Below are 27,149 nucleotides of genomic sequence, written 5' to 3' on the forward strand. Positions count from 1 at the left end.
TTTCTTTCTATCATGGTATTCTTTGTTTTTAAAATCAGACCATTATAACAAGAATCTTATTAGCAAGATGGACAAGAGTAAACTTAGAAGTCAGTATCTGAAAGGCACATGCACACACACACATACACCCCACCCTAGCAATGTGTAAGCCCATCAGTCATATTTCCATTTTTTGTGACCACTTTCTAGTTTTTAGAAAACATAATTCCACCTAGCATGCGTCTGTATTTGGCATGTTTTTCCCCAAAACACTTATGCAAGATATGAGCAGTACTACATTGAAACATGTTTGTATGCTTTGGGACAATCATGATTTTCAAAAAGTCCTCTATAACTGGCCTCTAAAAATCTCCTCATTAGTCTGAGTAGTGACAGGTTCACACAAACCTCTTTATCACTGCCGAAATGCCAACAAAAATAGTAATTGCTTTTTTCTCTAGGATCAATTCTCTTGTCATAGTTCAGGCTGCTGAGCAATCATTCAATCAGTCTTTTAGTCATGATTCCTTAACAAACTCCTTTTTCCCTTGCTGGGATCAGTATCTGATTCAGGAGAATTTGCTAACATTTTTTTAGCTCTGAAAAATTTATCGTTTTATTCAGCATCCTTAAAATTCCTCATGAACTGTTGAAATGTTAATAAAAAATATTCAACTTGCTATTATGATGCTAAAACTGATAGTTTTTCATGGTTGACAAGCACTAGACATTATCAAGTGTAGATAAAGACAAAACATACGTATTAAGAAATACTGCTAATTGTTAGCCTTAATAAACATAAGAATTTGCTAGTCATTTCTGAAGTCATAATTATTTTTGAACACATAATTCTATTCATTGCCCAGGGCAAAACTAGGGTAATTTAATGAGCAATATAAATAAGATACCCTTAAAAGTAGAAGAATGCATTTGCAAAACTATGAAGATAAAATGCAACCTTGACATTAGAATTTATGTGTCCACTGGGAAATTCTCTGAAGCAAGTTCTTTCAAAATGTCATTGAATAAGTTCTTAACCTCTCAGCTTTTTCCACTACCTAGTCATTCTATTTCATTTATTCTTGTATTTTATATTACATGTAACCTGCAGTTCCTCCTCTTCAGGGTTATTTGCTCTATTCGCTAAAGTTTGGTTTTCTGCACCCAAATCTGAATGCTAAATCTTATGTCCTCATCCAGATACTTAATGTATTTCCTAATGCAACATTTTAAGTGGGGTTGATAATGGTGTAAATGTTTATATATGCTAACATCTGGTACATTTTAACAGAAAAATGTTCAACTTTATTGACCATAATTTTTCACATATTCTCTTTCAGGGTCTTTGTTTTCCACTGGCAAAGTAAATATGAAAATGTTTTGAAATGTCCAATTTTCATAATAGATTTAGTTATATTGTTGGTTGTTGATATACATATGTAAAATTGGTCATTTATAATTTCTGAATTCTTCACAAAAAACAATGCCTACACATATTTTTACCATTTTTTGTTTGCACAGCCATGATTGTTAGTGAAAATGAACTTAAATATTAATACTATTTTATGCTCATACTCCTAAATAGTGACTTTAAAATGTATTACACTTTATAGGTTGCTGTGCAATGACAAACATCATCTCATTAGATATCCATAATAAGCTTCTTATATCCTTAGGGCTCATGTAGTAAATGAAAAAAAAATTGTGATGTTAAATGACTTATGCAATACTGTATCCGTTCAGATACTTTCAAATGTAAATTTTAAAAAGCCCTGAAACTTACACAAATACTAAATAAATATATTAGTTAACATAAAAGAGGAGGCAAGCTTCAAGGCTGACTTCTTCCAGAGGCTCCAGCTTTGGATCCAATTCCCTAGGATTTTCTTGGCCCTTTCCACCAGGCATTTGTCTAGTCATTAGGCTGGGAATGAAATAACTACAAGAGATACTGGCTTCAGAGTTCTTTGAAGAAATATCCAACTAGTAGAAAGGTGTTTGTTTGTTTTTTGTTGCGTTGTTGTTGTTGCTGTTTTTCCTGTGGATAATTTAAGGTTAAATTCCAATTTTCCTGAAGCTATAACAAACTTCATTTCACTCTATTGCCCAAGTTTAGTCTCATCCTCACTCTGATCTAATTCATGTTGAGGTAGGTGTGTCATTGATTGATAGGGTCTTCTACTACTTATCTTTCATAACAATTATTACAAATTGAGTAAGAAGCTATTTTTTGTGAATAATCATTTATTTTTTTCACCTGTGGTAGAATATAAGGTCCTTAGGGTAAAGGCTTTACCTATTTTGTTCCTCAATGTAGCACAGCATAGACAAATTCCTAGAACATGGTAAGTATTTGATAAATATTTAGTTATTTTGTAGAGTTAAAGAAAGTTCATGTAATTAGTTTCATATGGAAGTTGGTATTTAGGTGGAGTGGTGACTCCAGTTCATTCTGAGGACACAATTTACTATGGGAAATATTTAAGCTATTATCCTTGACATGGAGAATCTTAGTACATTTCTGTTCTCTCTATTTTTCTACTGTTGATGTAGCATACTTAAAAACACCATATTTACTCATTTAAAAAAACAAAAAAAAAAANAAAAAAAAAAAAAAAAAAAAAAAAGGAAAAAAAACAAGGCCGCAAACATTGTCTCATCTTTTTCCCAAAATAACTGCAGTTAGCAGAAAGTTTAGTAACACTGGGTTACTTTGCCTTCCATTAAGTATTCTAGCTACTTCAGAGTTTATAATCCTAAAAAGGATCAATTTGATTCCCTCACCCATGCAGAGGGAACACTCAAATTTCTCCTTGCATCCCTGCTAATGATTCCTTCTGTCCTGCAGTGTGTATCATTCATGCTTAGTTATGCAAGTTCAACAGATCCTTGATGTTGCCTTGCTGACCTGGCTCATTGTACCGATTCAGTCTGTCTCTGCAGGGTGGTGATACCCAACTTCAGGACTCATTTTAGACAATGGCTTCTCAGACTGTGTCTTTTAATATTGCAATTTTTGGTCCTAACCTTCTTTGGCCCCTGTACATTTTCCTGAAACAAGATGGTCCCTGGAGTGCTGGTTTGGACTGGCTCATAGGTACACCACATTAAAACACTTTTCCCCTTCTCTTGAGCTTACCCACACCTGCAAGTCAAGCAAATTAATATTATCATTTTAGTCCTCAGAAGACAATTTATGTAAAGCTCCTTTCTACCATTTGTTTATGCTAGAGCAAACTTAAATTATTCTGTTGTTCCTTGACTCTTCATTTGAAGATCCCTATCTTTAATAAAATGATTCTTTTGTCATCTAACAAGGAGAAAAAGAAAACCACCCACAAATATCATTTCTGGTATAGATTCCCAAATATTACATAACCTTTAATATTGTTATACCTTGTTTCATTGTTTTTGTTTACATATACTAATGTGTATAGACATTTTGAATAGCAAAATTCCTGGAATAACCATGATTTATTTGAGCACAAGTTAGTACTCTATTAGACTACATTGAGAGATCAAATAATATTCACATTCATATTATGAAAAATACATTATTTTAAAATGAAAAACAGGTATCTAGCTATGTCATGAAAAGTTTCTTTCAAGTAAAATAGAAAATCTTGAAGTTTTGTGGTCCAAAACAGACAATAAGAAAATGCTATAGTGTTAGTCAAGAATTTTGCTAAAACAGTGCCCCTCTACTTTGCTGATTCCTTGCTTAGATGGAGACCAGCTGTAACTTTGCAAAGTCTCATTACTTCATCTATAAATTTGGGATAATAATAGTATCTAATCTCTAAGGATTAAATGAGATAAGGCATATGATGTATTTAGGATTAAATGACACATAGGATTAAATGAGATAAAGCATGTGATGTACTTAGCAACTTAGTGCTTGTCTCATGACATACACTTAATAGAGATTATTGCAATTACTATTATCATTATCATTCTTTAACACACAAATTTGGAGAAGAAAATAGAGATTCTTGTGAGGTAATAATCAAACTTTTTAAGTTGAATTAGATGTTTCCTAAGGAGACTTACTGGTACATTAAAAATATGCTTATGATTTATTTTATTATTCTTAAGCAGTTGCTATTTATCTTGACTTGTTTTCTTATTTGATTTTCCTTATGTTCCCCAAAGTGAGAGTGAAGGTCAGTATAGTTCTAATCTTGCATGGAGATATAGGAATTGAATGGAACTAAATCCTAAGTAAATATAATAATGTTCAGCTATATTTCACACAATTGAATTTACTTGATCTCAACATCCCTACAAGAGTGCCGGAAAAGTTTTAATATTCCATTTTACATACTCCAAATTGGTTCCCAATGACATTAAATGATTTCCCTAAGGTCTCATATCTGGGAAATGTCAGGATAGTAAGTTGATCATAAAATCCAGTAATATTTTCTTTCTACTACATTACCTCACATTATCTTTTGAAACACAACTTAATCTTTTTAAAAATAGTTTTCTTATCTTTTCTTTCACTCTCCCTTCTTTTAACTAAGCAAAGCCTTGTTTAAACTATGCCATTGCTGTGAACAAGTAGGAATTGCTGATAGAAGAATGTTAGAAGATATAGGGAAACATTATTTTTTTCTGTGTAACATTGTTTTATTCAGCTTTTGTGATAATAGTTTCCCAATGACTGGAAGAAGATTGCCAAAAGAAGTAATAAGAAAGAATCTAAGTAGTTTTCTCCCATACCATGAGTCCCAAGAATACCCACATATTTGCTGATTCACTAGAAAGACTCTGATAACTCACAAGCATTGTATTGTCAGCCATGGCTTATTACAGTGAAAGGCTACACAATAGGCTCAGCAAGAGAAGAGACACATCTAGCAAAGTCTGGAGGAATTCATACACAGGATTCAGAAAATCCTTTCTCTCAGGAGGGGCTACACAGAATGTGTTCTTTCTTCCAGCAGTTAAATACAGCAACACATACACAGTGTTTCTGCCTAGAAGAGTCTGCTGTCAACTGAGTTCAAGGTTTTTGCTAGGGATTGATCATACAGGTACTCTCTGCCTATATGAATCAGCCACAATCATAGAAATTCCAGACTCCCAGAAGGAAAGCAGGTGTTTACTATAAATCAGGCTGATACAGCTAAATCAGCGTCTCAGGCAAACAAAACAGCTTTATCAGTGTAGGGAACTTCAAAAGCCACATTGCTGGACACCAGCCAAGGAACAGCCCTGCAAGCAGGCCCCTCTACAAAGTAGTTTCAGACTTCCTATGGTAACTTTCTTCTGTCTGTTTTTCAGGGCCAATACATAGGGGACAGAGGAACATAGCAGAATTTTGAAACAAGATATACAATCACAGAGAAAGAAAATCAAGATGGTTAAATGTAACTCAAGAGCACACATTCATTAAGGCAGGTTTGACAGTTCTGTCAGTATACTATTAAATAAAAAACATATTGTGCCTTGTAAACCTAAAACCATAGTGCCTTAGGCTATGTTAAAAGCTTTAATAAATGTTCAAAGGATTAGGGAAGTATAAGGAAAGGGAATGTGAGTTCTTTTTAAGAACATTTAAGAAAGCTCCAGGAAGAAGTGGCATTTGAGATCCTTCATCCTTAAAGATTTCTATGGCAAAGCTTGTACCATGACACTCTTGTTATTGGAGACAAATACAAGGATCAATGAATATAGAATATATTGGGAAATATTGAGTAAATTGGTATAATATTGTATGAAACAATGATGTACATTATTATATAATTAATATTGTGGCATAAGTTATATTCCTATCCTACCATTACAATTAATTATTATGATATCCATTATAGACAAGGTTAGAATTCGGAAATTCATACCAAAGGGAAATCCCCTATGAATTCACCTATTTTCTATCAAAAAAGAGGAATTATCCCATCAGATATTAAGCAGCAAATTATTTATACAATGTTTGAAAATAATTTGATAACACTTGTTTCTTAATGTTCTATATGGATTTATTTTTTGTGTTATCTGTAGAATAAAGGACAATACAAAAATTACCAAGACCTTATCTGGTTGTTCTGGTATGTTTAAACAAATTCCTTGGGGATTTGTATTTTATTTATTTATTTTTATTTTATTTCATTTTTTGAGAGGGAGTCTCACTCTGTCACCCATACTGGAGTACAGTGGCATGATCTCAGCTCACTGCAAACTCTGCCTCCTGGGTTCCAGTGATTCTTCTGCCCCCACCTCCCGAGTAGCTGGGACTACAGGCGTGTGCCACCATGCCCCAGTAATTTTTGTATTTTTTTAGTAGAGGCAGGGTTTCACCATATTGACCAGGCTGGTCTCAAACTCCTGACCTCATGATCCCCCTCCCCAGCTTCCCAAAATTCTGGGATTACAAGTGTGAGCCAGTGCACCCTGCCCTGTATTTCATTTTTTAATAAAAAATTTTTCAATTTCAGTGGACCTAGATATTAGCTGATACACATACATATGTAGAAATTATAAATAATTTTTCACCCAATCATACTGAAAAATTTATTGTCATTGTTTTAGAACTCATATTTGAATATGGCTTCTTACATTAATATGACTGAATTAAAATGTTAGGAAAACACCGATAGATTCAATATATACTAATTTATTCTAATTGCCAAGTGCTAAGTGTACTTATATCTATAAAAATGAAATTATATGTAGTGTGTAATTATTGTATCAAACATTATTCATCCACTTTAATTAAAAATTTATTTTCATTTTATATGTAATTTGTAATACATTTTCCCATCAAGTTTTTCTGATTTGTTTTAATTGGAGCAAGATGTGCTTGGGATGGTATTAGAAATAATTCAGAAGTCAGACACAGGGAGATTACTTTTTTCAGGACATTATTTAGGTAAACTATTTTCAAAAATATCAAAGAGTCACCAAAATGGGTCACATTCTACAAATAATATAATTCGGTCTTGAAACAAAGGTTGAGTACTTTCCTTGTTAAAATCCAAGCCATTCTCAGAAAAGCTAATTATCTTAAGGCTGTGAGTCAACTGTTGCCAAATGGTCTCACAGTTAGCGACAGAAGAGAAATGAAGCACAGAGCAGTAAACCTTGGGGATTCACCTGGCCTCCTTCACAGCCAAGATTGTTCCTGTGGCATTAGACAACAATTAAAGAACTTGAAATGGAAGGTGACTCAGTAAAGGGCAAACTAAAAAGCGTAATTCTCAATCAGATCATCCATATCACAGTAAAAGAATAACCAGAGCATAGTGAAAAAATAAGGAGAAAGTAACATTTTACAAAGCTAATATGAATAGATAATTATTATTCTGCATAACTGGAGAAGTAGAACAAATACTGACATCATATTTACTAAGCACCTTTACCAACTAGCTTGAAATCTTCAGAAATTGTATTTCCTATCTCTAGCTTTCAATTTCTCACAGATAAAATAAAGGGGAGTGGGCTAAATAATTCTTGAGGTTGTTTTTAATGCTAACAATCTATGTCTTTATATAAAAGGATCTATTTGTAGAATATTTGAGTGTAAGCAGTGTGAGAAACACCTTATGTGTTTCGACCCAGTGCATAGAAGAGGTCCTGCCCCACAGTCTGCATTCAATAAACACTTGTTGGCCGGGCGCGGTGGCTCAAGCCTGTAATCCCAGCACTTTGGGAGGCCGAGGCGGGTGGATCACGAGGTCAAGAGATCGAGACCATCCTGGTCAACATGGTGAAACCCCGTCTCTACTAAAAATACAAAAAATTAGCTGGGCATGGTGGCATGTGCCTATAATCCCAGCTACTCAGGAGGCTGAGGCAGGAGAATTGCCTGAACCCAGGAGACGGAGGTTGCGGTGAGCCGAGATTGCGCCATTGCACTCCAGCCTGGGTAACAAGAGCGAGACTCTGTCTCAAAAAAAAAACAAAAAAAACAAACAAAAAAAAACACTCGTTGAATGAATAAGCTAGAAAATAAAGGCTAGTGGGTTGGTAAAATGCCTTTTAGTGGAAAGACTGTGTATGCTGACACAAACATTGCAATATTAAGACATTTGCCTTACCCTTTTTTTTCCCTGAGACAGGTTCTCACTTTGTTACCCAAGCTGGAGTACAGTGCTGCCATCATGGCTTACTGCAGGCTTGAAACTCTAGGCTCAAACAGTCTTCCCGCCTCAGCATCATGAGTAGCTAGGACTGCAGGCCCGCCCTACCACCCCTGGATAACTTTTTATTTTTTCTAGAGGCTAGGTCTCACTATGTTGCCTAGATTGGTCACGAACTTCTGAGCTCAAGTGATCCTTCCACCTCAGTCTCCCAAAGTACTGGGATTACAGGCATGAGCCACTATACCCACCCCATCCTTCTTCTTTAAGGTAAATTGTACCCTTTGTGATGGCGGAGCAGGTAGGTAAAAAGGAAGTCCTAAGGAGCCTCTGTGTTTCTCACAGGTTTCTGTGCTTCTGTTTGGAAAAGATAAAAAACAGCTTGAAGTTATTAAAATATCTTTTCTAATGAGTCATTTGCCATAGAGAGTAACTCTAGGCTTCTAAGCAGTGGTTGGATTGCTATTTCATGAGGAACAGTGCCTAGCGTTTCTATTTTGAATAAATGAGAATCATGTCATTTAAGTTAATACACAGATTTAATTTCAAAATCTATTTTCTCCACTGGTACATCCTGGCTAACTTGTTAGACATAGCCTTGGAATTTATTTAATTAGCTCCTCCTTACTATAACAAATAAATGTGCTTAGTTTGAACAGAAATCTAATGAGAGCAAATTATATATTGAAAGCATCACCTGATATTTGAAAGATGTTATGTTATTACTAGATAGGGAGAATTAAAACAGACTCAATTAGTTATAATATTATCTTCTTAATGTGCATGGATTTCCTAGTGGGCTCCTATTCCCAGAAATTCATGATGCAAAAGGAGTTAAATTGGAGTATATAGTATAGAGAAATAAAAATGGTCATTTTATTTTCAGTTAGGTCTGTAGGTTTGAGAGGACATTAAGTTACATTATGAGACACTGATATGTCAAAATTATGAAACATTGATCTTTGAGATAAAAATGTAATTCATGGTGCATTTTCTGATTTGCAGTCTAAGACTACACATTTATCTTTTTTTCTTACATTTTGCTGTTCCTAGAAATTAATAATGACAGGAATAAACACATTTAATAAAGTAAGATTTCCAGCAGTGGATTTTAACACAATCTGATTTATTTGTTTAATATTGAGTCTTCAATAGAGTTTTTCAGATAATATGTAGTTGTACATTATGAATACTACATTTAAAAGTAGGAACTTGATATACTGAAAGCTATGCCAGTTTACAAGATAATGATTAAAAATATAAAGTATCTACAGCAAAGGTGAAATAATGCACTCGTAGACTAGCACTGGTTACTTGTTTAATATTTTAGAGTACTCTTAAAAGAATTGAGGGAAATTTTTAAAGTAAAGCATTGAGGCCAGGCTCAGTAGCTCACACCTATAATCCCAGCACTTTGGGGGGCCAGGGTGGGTGAATCGCCTAAGGTCAGGAGTTTGAGACCAGCCTGACCAACATGGAGAAACCCCATGTCTACTAAACATACAAAATTAGCCAGGTGTGGTGATGCATGCCTGTAATACCAGCTACTCATGAGGCTGAGGCAGGAGAATTGCTTGTACCTGGGAGGCAGAGGTTGCAGTGAGCCAAGATTGCACCACTGCCCTCCAGCCTGGCCAATAGGCTGAAAAAAAAAAAAAAAAAAAAGGGCATTCAGACTCTAATTGTAGTTTGATTGTAAAGACCACAATCTTTATATTTTGACACAGTTATCTAGTTGAAGTTGTTTAGGTAACAATGCTCAAATATTAAAATAGAGAGATTTTTAAAATTTTGATTTTCAGCCAGGACTGGTGGCTCAAGCCTGTAATCCCAGCACTTTGGGAGGCTGAGGCAGGCAGATCACCTGAGGTTAGGAGTTTGAGACCAGCCTTGTAAAACCCTATCTCTACAAAAAATACAAAAATTAGCTGGGAGTGGTGGCATGCACCTGTAACGCCAGCTACTAGGGAGGCTGAGGCAGGAGAATCACTTGAAACTGGGAGGCAGAGGTTGCAGAGAGCTGGTATCACACCACTGCACTCTCATCTGGGAGGTTAGAGCAAGACTCATTAAATAAATAAATGAAAAATAAAAATTTTGATTTTCTAAAAGATAAAATCCTAGAATTTTAGAGCCAATGGAGATATTCAAGATTACCTAGTTTAGTTTACTAATTTTCCTGAAAAAGAAATGCAGTACCAGAGATTTTGGTGTTTGCCCAAGGTTAGTGAGAGAAAAGAACAAATTTATTCATTTGACTTTTTTTTTTTTGAATGAATGAATTTGATTGGTTAATATTATACTCAATATATTAGTAGCATGTTTATGTTAAAAAGGATAAATATTATCTTACAATAATTATAGAAACTTATTCAGTTCATTTAGTTAATATTTGTTTAGCATCTACTAAGTGCCAGACGCTGTTCTAACTACTGGGGATATAAAGTTCTACAAGACGGACATACTGTCATAGACTTTACTTTCTGGGGAGAAGAAATAGCCAGTGCACAAAATAATTAATTAATTAATATGAAAAATATTTTCCAGTGGCAAATCCTGAGCAGAGAATTAAAATTGAGTGATGTGACAATAAACAACTTGATGTCTATTTTAGAATCAATGCTCATGAAAGTCCTTTGACATAGGAAACGTAAACTGATATTTGAAGGGCAAAGGGATATCCCTGTCACCTTGAAAAGGTTCTAGGGAGAGATCAATAAAAGAAAAGAACAGCTGGTACAGAATCTCTTTAGTAGAAAAGATACAGAAACCCATTGAATGCCATTTAGAATTTATTGTATGTATGTGATTATATATAATTTTACTATTTTAAATTTGTTGTTCTCAATTGGTAATGTAGAGTCAGGCTTTCTTAAGCCTTTTTAAATATATATTTTTTTTAAGACAGAGTCTTGCTCTATCACCCAGGCTGAAGTGCAATGATGCAATCTAAGCTCAGTGCAACCTCCCCCTCCCGCGTTCAATCAATTCTCCTGCCTCAGCCTCCTGAGTAGATAGGATTATAGATGCTTACCACCACACTTCGCTAATTTTTTATATTTTTTGTAGAGAAGGGGTTTCACCATGCTGGGCAGGCTGGCTTCGAACTCCTGACTTTGTGATCCACTGGCCCTGGACCCCAAAGTACTGGGATTACAGGCATGAACCACTGCGTCCAGCACCTTTTTTAATTTTTAAAAATTATGTTAAAACTAAATTACTCTTGGTATTGTGATACTTGTAATCCATCCTCTTTGTTTTCAGTTTAGTTATTTAGTTATTTCATTTTAGTTATTTATTTAGTAGTTATTTATTTCATCCTGAAATAATCATTATCTTGGTAGAATGGGGTCACTGGCCTGTCAAGAATTGTGCTCTATGGCAGGGGTCCCCAGAGACCCTAGGCCACAGACTGTGCTTGTCCATGGCCTGTTAAGAATCAGGCTGCACAGCAGGAGATGATCAATGAGCAAATGAGCATTACAGCCTGACTTCTGCCTCCTGTCAGATCAGCAGCTGCATTTGATTCTTGTAAGAGCACAAACCCCACTGTGAACTGCACATGTGAGGAGTCTAGGTTGAGTACTCCTTATGAGAATCTAATGCCTGATGACCTGAGGTTGAACAATTTCATCCCAAAACCATAGTCACCCCCAGTGGTGGAAAAAATGTCTTTTACAGAACCGTAAAAGTTCCCAACCTGGTGCCGAAAAGGTTGGGAACTGCCACTCTATGGGACAGTCTGAAATTCACAATTTAAAAAAATAAAGTCTTTGTCACTGATTACTTAGCATTTAATAGAAAAACATGATGGCATACTTTCTGTGGTATTATAAATAGATATTGTTATAAGAAAATGATGAATCTCTTAAAATTATAGATGAAATATTAGATTTTTGTTGGCTTAACTTTAATAAGAATAAGTTTATTTTATATGATCTCCAAAGTGAACACTACTTATATTATTTACAGATCTGAATTAATATAGTACAAATTTGATAAAACTAGGTACATAGATGATTAGAAAGCTAAATATCCCATTCTTTCACAAGTATCTAAGTACTTATTTAGAACCTAGCATCATGTTCCAAGTACTGTTTGGGCAATTTGTATAATTTAGAAGCATAAAAACAAAGATCCCTGTCTTTGAGGTACTTTTATTCTAACATGGAAAGATAATAATACACAATAATAATAAATGTACACAGTATGTTAAAATATTTTAAGCGTGCCTAGAAGTGGAGTAGGCAGAAGACTATAAAATAGAGTGGTAAAGTAGTCCTCACTGAGAGTGAGATACGAGGAAAGATTTAAGAAGCCGTAGGAGTTGGCTATGCAGATACCTAGGTGAAGAGCATCCAGGCAGGATGAACATCTAGTTCAAAGGCCTGTGGTGGAAGAATGCTTGGCATCTTAAGAACTATCAAGAATGTTGCAATAGATTGATGGAATTGGTGTACATGATAGAGAGACAGACAATAGATTAATATGCAAATAACCATAGGCTAGCTATTAATATTCTTTTTACCTGTTTGAGTATATGATCTCTTTTTATGATCTGTGGTAAGAATATGAAACATAGCTTACTAGACTGATTCAATAAGCTTAGTATCCTATCGAATAGTTTTTCAAATAGCAAAATTGCTGTATGATGTGACATGTCACACATTAAGTGCTAGTCATGTTCTTCCATGTTTAAATTCACAGTTAGACTGTTTACCACCATGATTGTATGCTAAATCAGCATGCCTTTCATTGAAAATATTTAGTTACTTGTTTTTTGAAAGTGTGTCTTTGACATCCTATTTAAGAATTAGATTAACCATCAAATTGTTAGAAATAATACCACATAAAGTATTAGTAGAAAGTCTATATTGTTGATTAGTTTTGTATCTGAAATGGAAAACACCATCAGAAACAACCACCCAGCTATGAATGTCGGAAATGCTAGAAGTAATCTAGTTTCAGGATGAACTATACTATATCAAACCTCATAAAATATGATGACCCAAGTCCCTGGAGCAGAAGGAATTTAACTTATGCAATGTACCAAGATGAGAACTGCTAGAAAACTGGGGGCTTGGAAGTGCTAATCTAGTTTAATATTTTAGGCAGCCTAAAGCAACAATAATCACAGACACACTCTATGAAATGTTATTTTTTGCCCATACAGTAGCATTAATTTTCTTTTAATCTTTGTCTGCCCCAGGAAATATTTCAATTGAATTTCACATTTTTTCCCAAGGAATCAGGGCTTCTGGAATTCAATGTCATTTACTTAACTTTTTTTCACAGTTATTTCCAAATCTAAATGAATTCAAAGCCAATCATTTATTATCTTGCATTTACTTCTTCATTTGGTAAAAGTGACATGGTTTAGCTTGACCTCTTGAACGTTAATATAGTTCTGAAATTAGGCTTACTCATTTAATAGGTTACTCAGTCACTCATTTACTAAACACTTAACCAATTCATGTCAGTTGGTCATCTCAACACACATACAAATAAAGCAATAGTTACTTTTGGAGGCAGTATGTGTAATGGTTCCAAAAGTAGCTCTGTAGTGAGATACTCTGGGCTCAATATTCAACTCTACTTTCTTTGATCTGCATATCCTTAGGAAAGTAACCTTTCCTTGCCTCAGTTTTTCTATGGCATCATGGGGATTAGTAATGGCAATGTACTTTAATTGTGAGGAATAAAAAAATATATAAAATGATATAAAAATAATCCATGTAATATGCACTGCATAGTGACTGGCACCTAGTTAGACTCAAAATATAAATGTTTCTCTTACATACATATGTGTATATTTAGAAGTATCCTTTGGTATAGTTACAATATTGCTTAAGACAATAAGTGGGAATTTTCCATTTTTATAAAGAGAACCTTAAAAGTGAAGAATGGTTAAGTGCCTGAAAATAATGACATATATTCTTTTTTTAAACGGGACATGAAGAACAATTCAAAGCTTTGAGTGAATGGATTATTACAGTATAGACTTTCAAAGATGAATAGGATTAATTTAGAAAGAAGAAAAATATATAGTTTGATAATTTTGACATTTGGCTGTTCTTTGTATTTCAATAGGTTTTAGCCTACATCATGATGAACTTCATAAAATTTTCAAATATGTGCTTTACAAATTTCCCTGTGACTTAAATTTCAACATAGCCTAAGGGGAAAATATTTTTTCAATATAATGGCTAAAAAAGAGATAAAAGAATTACAAATATTTAAGCTTTATTTATTAACTTAAAAGGAAGACTGTATTTATGTGTAAAAATGGATTAGTGCAGTTTTGAAGTAGGTTAACTAGCCTTAGGAAACTTTCTGTATTTCTAAGTCAATTCTCTATACCTGTGACACTCCTCAATATTATCACTACAAAATGAACCCTAAGTAAGACTAACATTAGAAGTCCATATATGCAGCAAAATATTTTTATCAACAATATAATTGGAAATTGAAACTGAATTAAAAATTTATCCAACAGTCTGATAGAGTAAAATAGAGATATGTAAATTTTTAAAATCAGAAATTAAGGAATGATAAATACAGTTGACAATAGGTATATAAGCTGTGTTCAAACTTTTTGGAATTTTTTAACTTCTTGAGTAGTTTTATTAGTTTCACTGAGAGGCCATAGAAGATAGAAATACACAGAGTAATAACCTGTAAAAGGACCAATATACCTGTCTTAACATTAAAACGTAATACAGATACTAGGTTTTACCACTCTGCAGGGATCATCCATTAAACTCCATATCCTCCTTCAGATGGTCATCAATTTTTTACTAGGTAAGCCAAGACCCAGAGACATAAACATTATCCTCATCCTCCAACAGTGTGTTTCTGTCACTAATATGATGCTGGTATATTATAAGAAATGTGGCAGTAAGAAGCAAGCAGGCCAGAAGTGTTTTACACAAACTATTGTGGTTCTATTGCAACGTGAAACTAACAATAGCAAAAACTCATAAGGAGTTGCCTCTAATTTTGCCTGAAGAGATCAGTTCAGAAACCAAAGAGAACAACTGGTAGATCATTTTCATTTCAGCCAATGTGGGAAGAGCTATTTTGTAATATAACGTGTAACAAGATTATGGTCAGAATTAAATTAATCCAGATAAGACACTTGAAATAGTATTTTGTACATAGAAGACACAACAAATATTAGTTTTTATAATTGTAATAGTAATGAATCTTTTATTTAGATAATGCCAACAAGAGCAGCAACTTCTTAAGCTGCTAACATCAATGTATATTGTGGTTAATGATGGAGTCGGCACTTGGCTGTGTTTTATAAAGATGCTTTCATTTATACTATAAATTAATTTTATAGCTGTGGGACCTGGCCCATGAAATGGTTAAGGAATGCTCCAGAAGTTATGCAGCTTTTAAGACATGATTTATGATAGAACTGCTAAAACAATTTGTTTAAATAAAGATAACTCTGGATATGGGACCCAATGGTCAGAGTTCGAGTCGCAAAACTGCCACTTATAAATTAAGTTCCCTGGCTGCAAGCCTCCTCATCTTTAAAATGAAGAGGTTGAGCTACAATTATTTAAAGTTCCATCTAGTTCTTTCCTATGCCTTCACAGCTAAAGGTAAATGTTAAAAAGTCACACAGTTATTTGAAGCCTTTTAACAATTAATTATTATTTTATCCAGTTAAGTCATGACTACTTTCTACATTTTAAGAAAAATTACCACAATGAAATCTCTGCAGTTCTAGAAATAAAATATCTATTCCATCTGTTCAATCTGTATTTTTTCAGTCAGAAAAAAATCAACAAAATCTAGGGATATTAGTATATTTCTGCTTTTATAAAAAAAAAAAAAAAAAAACAAAACAGGGAAGCAGGGAAATCCTTGTGACATGATAGAAGTTTTAGAAGGGTTTCTAGTCATTATGAAGGAGTAGATCTCTCCCCTCACCTCCCTATGTACTTTAGACAAAGATGGTCTATATGCCAGCACAGTTACCAGGGTATTCATGCAGATACTGGAATGCAATATAAATTTTGGTAGGAAGTTCTATTTTTTTTCAGTTAATAGCCTTTTTGACTTGCTGTCTTACCTAACCATCTTAATTTAGCACATTGCAAAACATTTGCTTTAGGGTAATTTTTTTCCTACCTACAACTTATAACATTTTGGTTTGGTTTCATGTGATTAATTTTGATCAATGCAAAAATTTCATATTCTCTAGTGAGAAATGTGTATACTGAGGGAAATGAACTTTTTCCAACCATATCCCCCAGAGTATTTTTTAATATGCTTTACTCAAGACATGCTAAGTAAATATTACATCTATATGGTTGAGTATAACAAAGTGGATTTTAAATCAATTAAAATTCTGTAAATCTTATTTTAAGAATCAACCCATATGCATACATATACATGAATAATTTGTTTAAGTGTACTTCAAGTCTTTTGAAGCGTCAGACAGATTGTCTTAGTGACTAGAACTAAAACATCTTCTTTCTGAATTATTTTAATATGTGTTTTAGTGGATATTATATAAAAATACAAAGGATTTTTTATTGTGTGGTGTATATAAGTGGACACAAATAAAAGTGAGTTGTTTTAGATTAATACTTATTTTGAAAGTATCCCTTGTGTTAAATGTTATTTCTTGATTAGTTGGGGTGATATTATACTATGATCTTTTAAAGCAAATTGACGAAGCTACTATCAGTAAGTGTAAAAATCAAGAGTGTGCAGGTTCCCTAGCAGAGGTTGTAAGTCACAGTTGATACTTCCCTAACAATTTTCCACATTCAAGCCACCTGACCTTCCAACTTGAAGATAGTCTTGCTCTAGTACTCAGAGTAATTTTTGCTCTCAGTTATGGTTTGGCATCTCTCAGATCGTAGAGTTAGTGAATCTCACTATACCTTACTTCTCCATTGAAACACTATCTTGTGTAAAGGCCTAGTATCATATGGAAAATCCTCTTGAGCCATCATTCTTTGCCTACATGGCTCTCAAATTCTTGTCATCAGATACACTGCTTTAGTTTTTCAACCTGAAGACTGGTCTATCAATAATCTAGTGCCCAAATTACAGCCCAGCTTTTTACATTGATTATACAGTACATCTTATCTACCCTGACAAGCTTGCCTTTCAGTCCATGTTCCAACCGTGTGGGATTTTGTTGTGTTTAGTTTGGTTTCGTTTTCACTAAATGCTGATTCCCAGCTCCTTTTAATCACTGTGTTGCCTTGAAGAATCATGGTTACTCATGCATGATTTTCATGCTACAATAAATTTGTATTCAAAAGTATGTAATACATTAAACATTCTGACTGATGGAAGCTTTAAGAAATTTGACTAAGTATGAAAGGATGAACTTGGTATCCAGGCTCTTAAAATACTGGTTTAAGTTTTACTTTTATACTTACTAGATCTGGAGCTTAGTCACATAATTTAAATTTTGTAAGCTTCAATTTGCTCCTTTGGAAATATAAGCTAAAATAATATTTCCCTTGACTTCTGTTTCTATTCATGAAGAAGTTATGTCTATAAGACTTGTCTTCCAGCTTTAATTGCTAGAAAACTGGACTGAATATTTAGAAACACTATAATCTCAAAGAGAAGGGAAACAAATGAAGAGAACATTCCAACACCAGAATTTGACTGGAGGCAATTTTTGGACCATGATTACATAGAGGAATGGTCTAAATGTAACTTCATGATATTTAAATTTTATAGTTGAAGAGACAAAGATCTGAGTTTGGAGAGAACATAAGAGCTAGAATTTGTGGGGCAGATTACCAGAGAGGAAGGAACTACACAAAGAGCTCTGGAAATCTGCCTAGGGGCTCCCCAGAATCTTTGTTTGAATAGCAATCTACACATACATAATATGAAAGTCCATATGACCAGGTAAAGAACAACTGCTAGAAAAGAATAGTTAAAGTGAACTGTAAGTAGAATTCCCAGGGCTCCCACAGGTCTGAAAGTCTTTTGATTTCCCAATCAGCCAGAGTAGTGAACCCCCATTGAATACAGAGGGTATTCAGTAGAGAGTACAGAAGGACAAAGCCTAATCACAAGCTTTATGAAAACAATACCTACCTCAAAAAGTGTAGTGAACATCAAATGAGAAATGAGTGTTAAAAACATGTTTAGCTGTGTTCAGTCAATATGAATATTATCATTGCTTATAAATATTTTCCAATTTCCATATTTAAAATAAAAGGTAAAAAATTGCAATATTTTGTTCATATTGATCTTTCTAATTGTTGTTTTGAGACAGAGTCTCATTCCTGTCACTCAGGCTGGAATGTAGTTGTATTATCTCGGCTCACTGCAACCTCCACCTCCTGGGTTCAGGTGATTCTCCTGCCTCAGCTTCCTGAGTAGCTGGGATTACAGGTGCTTGCAACCATGCTCGGCTAATTTTTTTGTATTTTTTTAGTAGAGACAGGGTTTCACCATGTTGGCCAGTCTGGGCTCAAACTCCTAATGTCTGGTGATCCACCTTCCTTGGCCTCCTAAATTAGTGCTGGGATTACAAGCGTGAGCCAACATGCCCAGCCTCAAATTGATCTTACATTAACTAATTATATATGGGTAATAATGATAAAAATAGGAAGAAAATACAATAATAACTATTTTGAAATATGCTGTGCCTGGTCCTTTGCTAAGTGCTGTACATATAATATCTCATTTAGTCTTCCTAGCAAGCAAGTACATGAGATAGCTACTATATTTATTATGATTTTTCAATCAAAAAATCAAATTGAAAGGTATGTAATTTTTTTAAAGGGCACTCAGAAGAAAGTGACACACTAGAGATTTAAAACTACATCAGCACAAATTCAAAAGCATCCCATTATACCATCTCCTAGATGCTAAAAACTATAAGCATGAATACTACAGAATTTACTTTTAGCATAAACTTTACATTTAAAAAATGTTATATATATATATACATTTTTATATTCTTTGTTACATACAATTTAGCCTCTTCAAACTGTGTTCTATAAATGTAGATATTTTCTATAATCAGAAATCTATACTGCATTTTACAAAAATAAATGATTTGCCATGTTGATTCTGGAACCTTTTCTAGGGTCAAAAGAGTAGTAAAGCTATCGTTTAAAATAAAATGGCTTAATTAATATTTATGTTCTTGTGTTTTTATCTAAACAATCAAGAAATTAGTTTTACTGATGAAGAGATAACATTTTTGAGAAAATCGTGAAAAATGTTTAAATGTAAATGCTATATAGCCAAATGAAAAAAAAAGTTCTCCTGTAATTTATTTTCCCTGTAACTATGAAATAGTGAACTACAGTATTGCACTCCAAGTATTATTACTGTTGCTGCTTAACACAGCAACAGTAATAATACCTTCTTAAATTTCTAAATATAAAGGCAGAAACATAATAGGTCTAATGCATCTTTTTTAGAAGCTCCCCCCCGCCCACCCTGCCACCTTTTTATTTTTGATACGGAGTCTTGCTCTATTGCCGGGCTGGAGTCAGTGGCATGATCTCAGCTCACTGCAACCTTTGCCTCCCTGGTTCAAGCAATTCTCCTGCCTCAGCCTCCTGAGTAGCTGGGACTACAGGCACACACCACCATGGCCAGCTAATTTTTTGTAATTTTGGTAGAGACGGGGTTTCACCATGTTGGCCAGGATGGACTTGATCTCCTGACCTCATGATCCATCCACCTCAGCCTCCCAAAGTGCTGGGATTACAGGCATGAGCCATTGAACCTGGCCTCGCTTTTATTTTTTTTAAACGTTATACATTAGTAGTGCAATGTATATGGTGAATGCATTGGTAATGCAAATATATAATTATGACTGTGTGATTCAGATTTTCATCAGAAATAGAGAAATATGTTGCCTTTATTCAGAATTCTTTAAGGTAGTATGAAAATTTTTAAATTTGTGTTCTCCAATGCATTGTTAAATTATTTATCAGATTGGTGCAAAAGTAATTGTGGTTTTTGCCATTACTTTTAATGGCAAAATTAACTTTCTAAGAAAAAGAATAACTCTTTTTTAATTAAGTACAGTGCTTATTAGGAACTTAAAAGTGGATCCTCCTTTTATATTGTAGAAAGCAGGTATGCTAATAGAAGAGAGAGAAAGCCTTTGTCAGCAAATGAAATCCTGAATATTTTATAGATAGTCACCAGTACTGCAAGGGCTTCTGCTGTATTTTATCAATTTTACTTTATGTTTGGGTGCTGAGATCTGCCGGTCGGTGAAATAGAGTAGGAGCTTACCGTCATATAATATACTGTACACACTAGTTCAAGTTTAAACAGCAGCATCTTTGGTTTCAGTGAGGGTAGGCAATCATTGCTTAAAATAGATGTATTAACATTATATTTTTACTTATGATCTAGGGGTTAGCAGGAAATGCATTAGGACTACATTTGAAGACTTAGCTACATACTTATACAGACATTGTAACTATATTTGAAGACTTACTTAGCTACATACACATACACACATATACATACATACAAAATTGTAACTACTTTTGAAGACTTAGCTACATACACATACACACATTGTAACTATATTTGAAGACTTACTTAGCTACATATACATACACACATATACATACATACAAAATTGTAACACATGAGATAGTCACATACAGGTGAGATAGCCATCTATATTCAGATCTTTTTTGTTATTAATAAATGATTTTCTTTGTTTAAAAATTCTTACACTAGTACAAATTATTATTTACTTCTTCTTTGCCAACAATAAAATATTTTGCTTTTCTTTTTCAGGGTTTAAACTTCAAAAGACTAGAGACAGTACAAGGAGGGAGAGAGGTAAGAATGTTTAAAGAAGAGGGATGGGGAAAAAGAGGAAACATGGCTATGGTGTTGCAGTGATGTGGTGATGGTGATTGATGATAATTCCGTTGATAAGGGAAATGGAGATGCATTGAAGAGAATGTTGTATGCATATGGTTCCATTCATTCTGGGCAAAGAATATTTTACGTGTTTATGTAAATGTATTATTTGTGCTTGTTCCTCTGAAGCTAAAGAAAATGTTGTTTCTCTGATTAGGCAAGCATTGTTTCTGTTGTAATAGATTTCTGTAGCAGCAAGTTATTTCACAGGGGCAGAAAAGCCTTTTTAAGCAAACATTACAATGTAATTTTAAAAACTGAGACTTACTGAGAAATTAGCAGAATTCTAACTACAAATATTTTATGACATTTGGGATTCTTCACTTTCCTGTCAAAGGCTGTTGGCATATGCTACTAGGTTGGTATGCATTATTAGAGAGAATGAAGTTGCTCTGGCAAAGCTAGTGATTTTAAAACTTCTTTAATTATTGCCTACCCCAGATGCTTTATAATGAGGAGAAACTTTTAACAGTACCAAACATGATACCATATCATTTATACTGTGCACATTGTTATTTTCTGATTCTAACTGAATGTGAAGACTTAACATCACTTAAAATTCTTTCCATGCTAAACATATAAATGTTGTACTTAACTCTGTGATTCAGGTTACTGGGAGGTGTGGGAAGGGTGGAATATTTAATTCAGTAAATCAAAACATTCTCACTGCTCAAAAAAAAAAAAAAAAAAAAAAAGTTCCTTGGTGATACTTACATAGTAATTTTTGTACAAAAGTGAAGGTATTTTGTCCTAGAAAATGAGAAAATAAATCATACTGTCCTCTCCGTTTGTAGCTGCTTCTTTGTAGAAACAGGTTTCTTACCTATAGTGGTGTTTGCCACCTTTCCTTCATATTTTAATTCCAGTTGTATGAATTTAGTATTTGACATTTAAGTTCCTAGCGGATTTGTCATTTAAGGTCTCTTTCCATTTTCTCAGCTATTTTCCACCCAGAAGAGCTTATTTTTATTGAGGAACACATATAGTTGGCTCACATGGGCTGAAGAGCTGGACAAAGTGAAACAGATAAATCTTTAGATATTTTTCATGTTGTAGGAGAGCAAGATAAGAACATGGTCATCAGTATGACTGGGGAAAAATGCACTTCATAAGGAAGATCTCAGAGCCTTTTAGAGTTTTGTGAGAGTATCCGCTTTCACTCAAACATGACCAAAATGGATCTATTTAGAGAAAGAACTAAACTGATCGCCTCCTAAGTGAAAGTTTACATCCAGGCAGTATGGGCACAATTTATCTCTGCTGATTTAGTGCCTTTAGGGACATATAAATGGAGTCACTCAGCTTCTTGTTGCTGCCTCCTAGTCTAATAGCAGCTGTGTGTCAAAAGAAGGAAAACTTAATGTACAATGGCATTGCTAAATGGTGACAAAATTCTTCGTTTGTTTTACTAAGATTTTTAAAGTTTTTAATGTTATTTTTAAATGCATAATGATTAGTTTTTATCGAAAAGACTGACTCTTAAATCTTATTGCTTATTTTTCTAATTTCCTTTGATTTTATTTTTATTATAAGTGTACTTATAAGTAAGGAACATGATGAAAATATGTTTAAAGTTTTTTTTTTAGGTATATTCCCGAAACTATTTTGTGTTTTCTGTGAAGGTCAAAATTGTAGTAATTTATTAATGTGTATATCTCCATAGAAGGGACAACATTGATCTTGGCCTTCTCCCTGAGGGTAATGGAATAATTGTAATAGGTTAAGATCATCAAATTAACCATAATCCAGTAATGTCTTCTCCACTTGACACTTCCAATTCATGACTAGAAAGTAATCAACTATTAAAATTCAAAGCAACTACTTTACTTCGTCGTGGGGCAGCACTGGGTTACTTAGGCGTATTCCTATGCAATCTAACTACTTAGCTCAGCTTTCCCTGCGACTAAGAGGCCTAGTATGTTCTAAGATAAGAAACTTTGGGGAAGTATAAGACAATTAGGTAAAGTATGTTGTAAACACTGTTCTTTTCAAGTCTCAATGGTAGATGACCTGTAAACAAAGAGTACGATTACTATGTTAAAGACCTTGACATCTCTCTTGCTTAAGAAATGGGATGTGTATGTCTCTAATTTCTATTTGGTGTGTTCTATTATGTATGTCTATTACAAATATGTACAGTGTACTTATGTTAAATTGAAATGTGTGGGTTTAGAAAACTCTTCAAACAATTTCTTAGAATTTCTCATTGTAATGCTATTATGATTGATACATGACAATAATTACTTATGATGAATTAATTGCTTAGTTCAAATGACAGCTCTTCCCAATAGGTGTTGATGGATACCATACCAAGGGCTTGTTACCAGATATTTATAAGAAGATTTAAAAAGTGTCATTTAAAATGTTCTATTTACTTATTGAATTAATGAAAACAGTATTCATAGAAAATGAAGTAGACAGTAATTTGCTATTTAGCTAAGTGGCAAATACTATTAAAAAGCTAATTGCCAGACAGGAAGGCTGGATTTGAAACTATATGCTGTATAAAAATATAAATTAAGAAGTGATTAAAATGTATATTACTTTTCTGATGAAAATAGAAATAGGTAACACCTAAATTGCTAAATTGTGATATGTGTGAAAATAGTCATTAGTGGTACAAAATAACTCCAGTGATACTGGTATTTTTGCATTTTTATACATGCTTATTGTATATATAATTTGAGGGAGTTGATTATAATAGATAATAAGATTGTTTAAAAGGGGAGATTAGTGGAATGCTATACAAAATGTGATTGTCTAGCAAATATTTCTAACCAATTATAAACAATTTTCTTGCATCTAGTGGGATTTTGCAACTCATAGAAAAACCTCAGTGAAAATTGACTGCATAAGACATATAGATAAATCATTTTTTTCATTAAGTGTGGATAATACTAAGTTACTCTCATTTTTTTTTAAAGACTTTAAGATATCTTTGTTATTTTAAGTAGTTTTTTTATTTTCCAAAGGCCAGTTTTTGTTTAAATATTAAAGCTTCATCTGTGTGTGCCTGTGTGCATACAGTTTTTGAATGGCAGATTGTCTCTATCTTTACCCTACCTCAAAAATGGCCAACCATCATTTTTCTGAATGTTCTGTATCACAGGTCTAAAATCACATGACATGTGACTTTATATCATGAATGAAGACAACTAATAATTCTTGTTGAATATCTAAATCAGGGATAAGTATTTAGCTTCTGAAATTTTATTGAATGTGGTAAGCTAACGTGAAAGACAATGGCTATTGGAACTTTTGGGTTGAGGCCGTTATACTGGAAGTTATAGAAACTCGGGAATCATAGATGCTATGCAAATGAAGAACAAATGTATAGTGATCTAGGATTATTTTTATATAATTTGCATGATCTCTCAAAGTGATGAACAATCTTAGTGGGAATAATGTTGCCATTATTAACTGGAATTCTGAAAACAAGATTAATATTGGCATACTTGAGTATTTTAATAGTTTATACTCTTGTAAAACTGTTTAAAATATGCTGCTTAAACATCAGAAAAAAATCAGAACTTTAAATAATTTCTACAAGTATTTAGAAAGATGATCAACAACTTTATGGACATACTCATTCCATCACTGCAAAAATTCCCACTTGTGTTTTGGAAAGTTTTCAGTTGATGATATTTGTGTGGTCATGCCATTGATATATATATATATATATAAAAATCCCACTTTTATTTGTGGGATTGGAAGTACAAATAGATTCTGACAGACCCTTAGGAAAAAAGTGGACATTTCAAATTATTAAAATAGCTGATTTATGAATGTATCATTCTCAAGAAAATAATGAGTATATCTTATAACCTGTTATCTGTTTTGTAGTCCAGAAATGCTTAAGTTTCTTTGCTGGATTACAGTGTGCTGATTCTCTATTTTCTTTGCTAAAAACCATAAATATGAAATTATTGATGATAACAAATCTCAGAGACTTAAACAATTAAAGACAGTTGCAAAAAGGTAGATTGAAAATCAATGTTTAAATACTCTTTCCCAGTCCTGTTTTATTCATTAATTATTTAAAATAATACTTCAAGATTTTCTATTGCTGTAAAGTATCATTTGAACATATAACATCCTAAAGAAAGTAATCATTTTCTTCTGATAATAGATTTTATGCCTTTGCTAATAGACTTGGATAGACTTTGCATTATCTTTTGATGAGTTACGTATTTCTACTTGAAACTGAAAATCATTTTAATTCTCTCCAAAGAGAAAATTCTGAGAATCAGATAAATTATATTCTGAATTTCAAAGTAACTTGTCAACCTGGAATATTAGCACAAGGATGATTTCAAGTGAAACAAAATATAAATCCATGATTTCTCTTTCCATTTATAACTTAATTAGAATTACTAATCAGACTACTTTAGAACTAGGTTATTGCTTGAGTTAAGCAAGCTCGCTCTTTTCTGTTGCCCAAAAGATCACTGGAGAGGACCATTTTATTTTAAGGTATTGAAGAAAAAAAAATATGCAACTTCTAGGAATATAACTAAAATTGAAGTAAAGGTACTATTCTTGGAAATAAGAGTTAGCAAAAAGCATTAAGCAGTGTTGTTCTGTTAAGGTCTAATATTTTGTATAATTTGGAAATTACATATGCTTACTTATTTTATAGCTTTGTGCATTGAATAAAAAGAATCTTCCATAAGAAATAGATCATGATTACAAGTTATCTTTGATAACTTTTTTTTGCAAAACTTGCTTCTACTTGTATGTTTTCTTTATTATCTAATATGCAGAATATAGTATTTTGAAGCGTTCTACTTTAGTTCAACTTTAGATATCGCATTCTCAGTTTCTATATAGTTTAGTAGAATAAGAAAATCTTTTATAATCTCAATGATGACAATTTTTTGGGAAATTATATTGAATTTTTCAGTAATTTGGTGCCTATAGCCTGCCACTAAGATGTATCCAATGAACAGTGTGAATTTGAGATCAAAAGACTCTTTAAGGTCTCCGTAAAAAAAATATATCAGAATTGACAGGCAATAGGAAAAGGAAAACATCTTTATGGGTATTGTTGATGAGAAGAGTCAAACTCCGTAAAATATTTGAGGCACTTTATTCTGAGCCAAATATGAGTGACCATGGCCCATGACACAGCCCTCAGGAGGCCCTGAGAACATGTGCCCAAGGTGGACAGGGCACAGCTTGTTTTTTTTATTCTTTAGGGAAGCATGAGCCATCAGTGAAATACATTTAAGAAATACATTGGTTTGGCCCAGAATGTCAGGACAATTCAAAGCGGGGGGTGAGGGGGGGGTGGGAGCTGCTTCCAGGCTATGGGTAAATTTAAACATTTTCTGGCTGACAATTGGTTGAGTTTATCTAACGCCCTGGGATGACAGAAAGGAAATGCTCAGGTTAAGATAAAAGATTGTGGAGACCAAGGTTCTTTGGAAGTCTTATTATAGTGGCTGCCTTTAGAGACAATAGATGACAAATATTTCCTATTTAGGTCTTTAAAGGGTGCTAGACTCTTAGTTAATCTCTTTAAGCTTGGGAGGACCACAAAGAAAAATATCTAACTATGTTAATAGCGATTCTTTACAGATGCTAATTTTCTCCCAGGAAGGACAGCTTTGCAGAACCATTTCTTAATATGTCAAAGAAACATATTTTGGGGTAAAATATATTTATTTTCTTCCTAGTCTTGTAATGTTATGCCAGAGTCAGATTGGAAAGTAAGTCATGATATATAGAGTTAAATAAAACCTATCTGATGAGAATTTATGATTTTTAGGGCATGACTCCCCAGATCCAGTACATAGGAATTTGGGCAAGACAAAAAAAAATCAGTTTAGTCCTCATTATAAGTCAACATTTAATTAAAAGAACTATACATTACAAGATCATAATAATTTGTTTCTGTTTCAAAAGTTTCTCAAGAAAATCAGTTAACATGCATAAAGCTCTTTGAGTAGTATCTGGCACATAGGAAGCAGCCCATATATGACAACAGTTACTATTCTTTATGTGATCAGCTCTTTCCTTCTTATTTTCTTCTGTCAGAGATAGTTTGAGTGTTATGTTATTGGGAGATTTTACTGTCTGTGTTGACTAGTCCACAACATGAGAATCAATGATATCCTATGCCAAGCCCAATTTGTAAAGGATTTTACATTCCAAATTGGTTCTGAGGAAGCAAATCCCAAA

The sequence above is a fragment of the Cebus imitator genome, unplaced genomic scaffold, assembly GCF_001604975.1.
Source record: "Cebus imitator isolate Cc_AM_T3 unplaced genomic scaffold, Cebus_imitator-1.0 Scaffold409, whole genome shotgun sequence".
Classification (NCBI taxonomy): Eukaryota; Metazoa; Chordata; class Mammalia; order Primates; family Cebidae; genus Cebus; species Cebus imitator.